This window comes from Balaenoptera musculus, chromosome 19 (assembly GCF_009873245.2).
Source record: "Balaenoptera musculus isolate JJ_BM4_2016_0621 chromosome 19, mBalMus1.pri.v3, whole genome shotgun sequence".
In the NCBI taxonomy this organism is placed as follows: Eukaryota; Metazoa; Chordata; class Mammalia; order Artiodactyla; family Balaenopteridae; genus Balaenoptera; species Balaenoptera musculus.
The window spans coordinates 12,312,728-12,319,660 of record NC_045803.1 but is presented as its reverse complement, the minus strand read 5'-3'; positions in this window follow the sequence as shown (position 1 = coordinate 12,319,660).

Genomic DNA, 6,933 nt, shown 5'->3' with positions numbered 1-6,933 from the left:
GTAGGAACTCAAGTTTCTTACACAATACTGGGGGCTTTCCTTCCTGGGCGAGAAGGGGACCTGGGCTGGGAGTTGGGGAGGGGCGGGGCAGGGATTCCCAACTGCTGGCTTTTCTTGGGGGAAAGGATGCAGCTATCCACGCCTGGGAACCTGTCCTGGCCCCCTGACCTGTGTTGATAAACAGGGATACAGTGGCAAGTCTAGGAGTTGAATCCTGTCCAGGAGTCAAGACCTGACCCATCTAGTTGCTGTGTGATCCCAGACTGTCTCCATTTACCTTCTCTGGGAGGGAGGTAATGTCTGCTGGGCACCTAGATAAGATCTATTTAATACTTAGCCAGCTGTGTGAAGTAGGGATTTTGGAAGTGACTTGCCTCAGGAGTAGAGAAGCACTGAGGTGGCAAACAGCTCTCCGCTGGTGGATGCCGTCAGGTTGGGAAGGCAGGTGGGGGCTTCCACGTGCTCTCTCCTTCCCTCAACTAGGGGAGTCTCCTTGGCTGGTATGGGACATAGGCTTGCTTTTCACGACCTGTCAACATCTGGGGCCTTCCTCTACCTGGGGCTTCCCGTGCTTGTGGGGTGGGGGTTGCTGCTTGTCCTCACCTACCCTGAGCTGAACTTCAGCGTCCGCCTCTCCCTCAGGCCCTGGGGCGTCTCCCCACCAACCTCCAGGTTGCGAATGGTGGGCCCAGCCTCTTTAGCGGACAAGATTCAGGCCCTGGCCCTTCCCCCACTTCCACTCCCATCCCCGCTTCAGTTCCTTGCGGAAGCCCCCCGCCTCCTGCCTCAGCCCCGCCCTATTCCTTAGGCCCTCCCTCCTACAAGCCCCGCCCCATGCCTTAGGCCCCGCCCGCTCCACCCTTTTCAGCCGGGGGTGGGGAGGGGGGTGTGTCTTTCATGGCAAGTGCATGCCGGAAGTAAGGGAGCCTACCCTTGAGGCCGCGGGAGCCTGCGCGGGCGCAGTGTATGCCAAGAGCCGGCGGTGGCGGGAACCTTGAGGCAGTGTCTTGCGCTTCCAGAACCTCCCTGAGCGCATGCGCTAGGGAGCTCGCCTGGGCTTGCCAGAGCCCGTGTTGGGTGTTTGACAGAGTCCTGAGGAGGCCTATTAAGTGGGTCAGACCCAGGCTAAGAGGACAACCCAGGGAGATCAGAGAGCTTCAGAAGTCGAGAAAGATTCTATGGGGCAGGACATGGACAGGCTGCAGCCAAGGGAAATAGGGGCCTGTGGGAGCTCAGAGGAAGGCGGGCCATGGTTTCACAGAGGAGAGGAGCCTGGAGCTGGCTCTTGAAGGATGCGTAGGAGTTCAGCAGAATGGCAGAGAGGGACCATTCCAGGCAGAGAACATTCCTCGAGGAGGCCTTAGGGAACATTCCTGAATGGGACGTAGAGAGACAGATGGACTGAGTCAAAGGTAAGTGGCAATGCAGAGTCAGCCACGCCCTCTTTCGGTCAGCAGTCATCTCCTACCACACTGCTAGCAGACACACAGGGGCCCTGACGATGACAACGTGAGGTGGTAAGTGAGGCAGGCCCCGTGTGCCTGCACAGCAGCACATGTTCCGAGCGGCCTCCCGGTTGCCCGGCCCTGGGCTGGCTGGCCCCTGCTGGGGATCCTGAGAGGACTCTAGCCTGGGCGCTGGCTCTGGACAGCTCCTGTTCTGGTGGGTGAGCCAGACTGGGACACCGTGGGTCACAGCCCAGAGTGGTCAGTGACTGAACAAGCAGCAGAGGCTGGGGGTGCTCAGATGACCCTGGATGGAGGGACCCAGGAAAGCTTCATGGATTGGGAAGCTCCCTGTTCATTTTATTAAAAATTATCACCACCACCGCCGCCACCAAGGTACTTTTTTTTTTTTTTTTTGCCATGCGGCATGAGGGATCTTAGTTCCCCGACCAGGGATCGAACCCGCGGCCCCTGCAGTGGAAGCGCCGCGTCATAACCACTGGACCGCCGGGGAAGTCCCGCCAAGATACTTTTGTGAAATATAACAAATATCACAATATAACATATAATTGTGAAATATAACATTCAGAAAAGTGCATAAAACATAAATGTACAGTTAATAAGCTGTTGTAAAACACCCGTGCCTCCCATGATAAGACATACATTAGCAGCACCCCAGAATTCCCCCCACCCCCTTTCTGTCATGTGCGCCCTCCTGATCACAACTCTCCTCTTCCCCTAGCTAGGAACACTATTCTTTCTTTTACAGTAATAATTCCGTGCTTTTCTTTAACTTTCTAGTTTTATGTCACTCAATGAAATAGTTAATTTTATCTCTTTTTGAATTTGATATAAATGGAGTCATACAATATGTTTTCTGTTGTGTCTGGTTTCTTTTGTTCAACCTTGTGTCTGTGAGATTCTTCCACGTTCTGTTTATTTGTAGTTGACTCATTTTTATTGCTGCATAGTATTCATTGTATGACCATCCCACAGGTAGTTCACGCATTGCACTGTTGATGGACAATGGGTTGTTAGCAGTTTGGAGCTGTACTGTATAAAGTTGCTGTGAACATTCTTACGTTTGTGTGTGTGTGTGTGTGTGTGTGAAGAAATGCTTACTTTTTTTTTTTTTTAATTTATTTTTGGTTGCATTGGGTCTTCGTTGCTGCGCGTGGGCTTTCTCTAGTTGCGGCGAGCGGGGGCTTCTCTTCACTGCGGTGCGCGGGCTTCTCACTGCGGTGGCTTCTCTTGTTGCGGAGCACGGGCTCTAGAGCGCAGGCTCAGTAGTTGTGGTGCACGGGCTTAGTTGCTCCGTGGCATGTGGGATCTTCCCGGACCAGGGATCGAACCTGTGTCCCCTGCATTGGCAGGCAGATTCTTGTCCACTGCGCCACCAGGGAAGCCCAATGCTTACATTTCTGTTGGGATATACCTGGAAGGAGAATTGGAGAATTTCTGGACATGGGCAAGAGTATGTTCAGGTTTGGTCAATACTGCCTAATTAGTTTCCTATGAGTGCTGTAACAAATTACCACAAACCTAGTGGATTAACACAACATAAATGTATTCTCTCACAGTTCTGGAGGCCAGAAGTCTAAAATTAGCTTCACTGGGCCGAAGTCAAGGTGTTGGCAGGCCCGTACTCCCCTTGGAGGCTCTACGTGAGAATTTGTTCCTTGCCTACTCCGGCTTCTGGTGGCTGCCAGTATTCCTTGGTCTGTGGCTGCATTACTCCAATTTCTGCTTCTGTAGTTACATTGCCTCCTCTCTGTCAGTGTCAAATCTCCCTTTGCCTCCTTATAAGGATACTTGTGATTGCACTTAGGGCTCACTCGAATAATCCAGAATAGTCTCCTTATCTCAAAATCTTTAATCACATCTGCAAAGTTCTTTTTGCCACATAAAATAACATTCACAGATTCCAGACATTAAGCCATGGACTTTTTTTTTTTTTTTTTTTTTTGGCTGTGCTGCATGGCTTGCGGGATCTTAGTTCCCTGACCAGGGATCGAACCCGTGCCCCCTGCAGTGAAAGGGCAAAGTCCTAACCACTGCCAGAGAATTTCCTTGGGGGACGTTTTTCAGCCTACTACACTGACAAACTTCTTTTCTAAATTGTTTATACCGATTTACTGTCCCACCAGCACTGAGTGAGAGTTCTCTTTGCCTCACATCCTTGCCAATACCTGGTATTGTCAGACACTTTTAATTTTGTGGTAGGATATCATTGTGGTTTATCTTTCTTCTCCCTCATGATTAATTTCTGCTCATTCTTGAATGAGGAGTAGGAGATCTTTGGGTGGATAGAATGGGCAAGGGTATTCCAGACAGGTGGAGTACCATGTCTGAAAGGTCTCAGGAAACATTTGTTTAAACTGAGTAAGAGGTTGCTTTTTTTTTTTAAAAATTAAGTTATTAAAAGTAAAGAGTATGCAGAGAGATAAATGAAACAAAGTCAAGGGTAAATAAGATGGTCCAATATGAGGCTCTGGTTGGGCAGGGAAAGGAGAGGAGCCAGGAAGGGGTCTGGCCAACTGGCAGAAAACAGAAGGATCAAGGGAGTGGAGCTGTCTCCATGAGTTGATGCTACAGGTGTGATGGCAGCGGAGGCCTGCCGGCCCTGGAAGGCAGGTTCCGGGGTCAGAGCGCAGGATACTGGATTTTGAACATGGAAGACAGTACTGGGTTGTGGTTTAAACCATGGATTTTAAATTTTTTAATTTATTTTTTAAATTGAAGTACAGTTGATTTACAATGTTGTGTTAATTTCTGCTGTACAGCAAAGTGATTCAGTTATACATATATATACATTCTTTTTTATATTCTTTTCCATTATAGTTTATCACAGGATACTGAATATAGTTCCATATTCTATAGAGTAGGGCCTTGTTGTTTATCCATTCTATACATAATAATTTGCATCTGCTAACCCAAAACTCCCAATCCTTCCCTCTCCCACCAAGCCCCCCTTGGCAACCACAAGTCTGTTCTCTATGTCTATGAGTCTGTTTCTGTAAAACCAGGGATTTTTAATTTGGGACCCAGAGAGTCCTGTGTTACAATCCTGGCTCTGCCCCTTTACTGAATGTTACCCATGACTTTTCTCCTTCCCTCACCCCCAAATCATTCAACAATCATTTACCAATGTATACTTCTAGCTACTATAGGATGGGTCAGATCCAATCCCTCTCTTGACATGCTCTGGCTTTGTGGGGGATGTGATCTCTGAGGGCATCTCAAAGGGACGTATGAGGGGCTGTGGGAACTGAGATGAGGCAGACACCAACTCTAATCTGGCTTCACAGAACCCAGACTTCCTTGAGCCTTAGGTCCTCGGGTTCTGTCACCCTCTGTTCCACTTCCTCACTGACATCTGTTGACTCCTTGCTTACTCCCCCTCATTCCTGAAGACTCTAGCACATCCTCACAGACTTCCTCTCCACCCCAGCCCCTGCCGTTCTGCTGGGGTACGTAACCTCCGTGTGGTGACCCATTCTTCTAGTTATCTAGCCTCTTGGTCTCTTTCCACCTCATCCTTGGTGACCTTCCTCCCACGCCAGCCATCCACTCCCATGACCACACCTTGGACTTAGTCATGACCCGGAAGGGCAGTGCACATAGTGAACATTTACTGAGCACTTATACCACATGCCAGGCACTGTGCCAAACGGTTTACACGTTTACCCATCCCAAAAACCTGTAGGGTTGGTATTTTAAAGATGAGGATACACACTCAGGAAGGTGAAGTCACTTCCCTGGGTGGCACATTTAGTAAAGGGGCAGAGCCAAGATTGTAACAGAGCACTCTCTGGGTCCCAAATTAAAAATCCCTGGTTTTAACCACAACCCCGTACTATCTGCCATGTTCAAAATCCAGTATCCTCTGCTCTGATCCCAGCACTTTCCTTCCAGGCCTGGCAGGCCTCCGCTGCCATCACACCTGTAGCATCAACTCATAGAGAGAGCTCCACTTCCTTGACCCCTCTGTTTTCTGCCAGTTGGCCAGACCCCTCCTGGCTCCTCTCCCTTCCCTGCCCAGCCAGAGCCTCACATTGGACCATCTGATCTCTCTGGCTAGCTCTCTAATAGTCAGGGTCCCAGCGGGAAACAGAGGGCACCACAGCTGGCATTTCAAAGATCATTTAATGAAGGGACTTTTTGCAGAGAGTGTGGGTCAGGTTGAGAGAACCAACAAGGGAGGTGAAGGCAGCGGGAAGTTGGGACCACTCTGAGGTCTGCAGGGGTCAGGAGAGGAAATGATATTACTGGAGCCTGGTGAGACCGTGGAACATACCTGAGCAGTGTCAGCGTTGTGGAGGGTGCAGCCACTCTCAGAACTATGGTACTCTGACTTCCCTGGTGGTCCAGTGGTTAAGACTCCGCGCGTCCAATGCAGGGAGCGCAGGTTTTGTCCCTGGTCAGGGAACTTAAGATCCACGTGCCACGTGGCTCCCCCCCCCCAAAAAAAAGAAAAGGGACAAAAAACCATGGTAGTGGGAATTCCTTGGTGGTCCAGTGGTTAGGATTCCGTGCTTCCACTGCCAGGGGCCCAGGTTCGATCGCTAGTTGGGGAACTAAGATCCTGCAAGCCACGTGGCATGGCCAAGAAACAAACAAACAAACAAACAAACCACGGTACTGATCCAGAGCTGGGAGTAGGAGATGAAGTATCCAGAATGACCCAGTTAGAAGCCAGAGGGCAAGGGAGCCTGGATGATGCTGTTCATACGGGCAGAGAAGGGTGGAGGTGGACCTGGAGGGGCAAATGGAAAATGAGCAGCACGCTCTGGATTCCTGTGCACCCTGGCCTCTGCCTCATCTATCAGCACATCCCTAACCCTGGTTCAGGTGGTTGAGATCGGCTCAGAGAAGAATGGTGGCAAAGTGGTACATATAGGTGCCACTCCGACTTCTTGGTCAACCCCCTCTCTCAGTCACCACGCTCCCATGAACATCCCCCAACCCTACCCTTTCAGTCTCAACAAATAAAACTCAGGCTAATCAGTCATTCATTTCTTTCAGCTTCCTACACACACCTATAGGAATTCACACCCACCTTTACTTCCCTTCTCCATAGTCCAGCCTCTGCACCCATGCATCGCCTATCATTATGACTCCCAGAATATTACTCCATCATTCTTCCCTTCTCTGTTTCTTTCTTTTTTTTTTTTGATTAATTAATATTTATTTATTTATTTATTTTTGGCTGTGTTGGGTCTTTGTTTCTGTGCGAGGGCTTTCTCTAGTTGCGGCAAGCGGGGGCCACTCTTCATCGCGGTGCGCGGGCCTCTCACTATCGCGGCCTCTCCTGTTGCGGAGCACAGGCTCCAGACGCACAAGCTCAGTAGCTGTGGCTCACGGGCCTAGTTGCTCCGCGGCACGTGAGATCTTCCCAGACCAGGGCTCGAACCCATGTCCCCTGCATTAGCAGGCAGATTCTCAACCACTGTGCCACCAGGGAAGCCCCCCTTCTCTGTTTCAACAG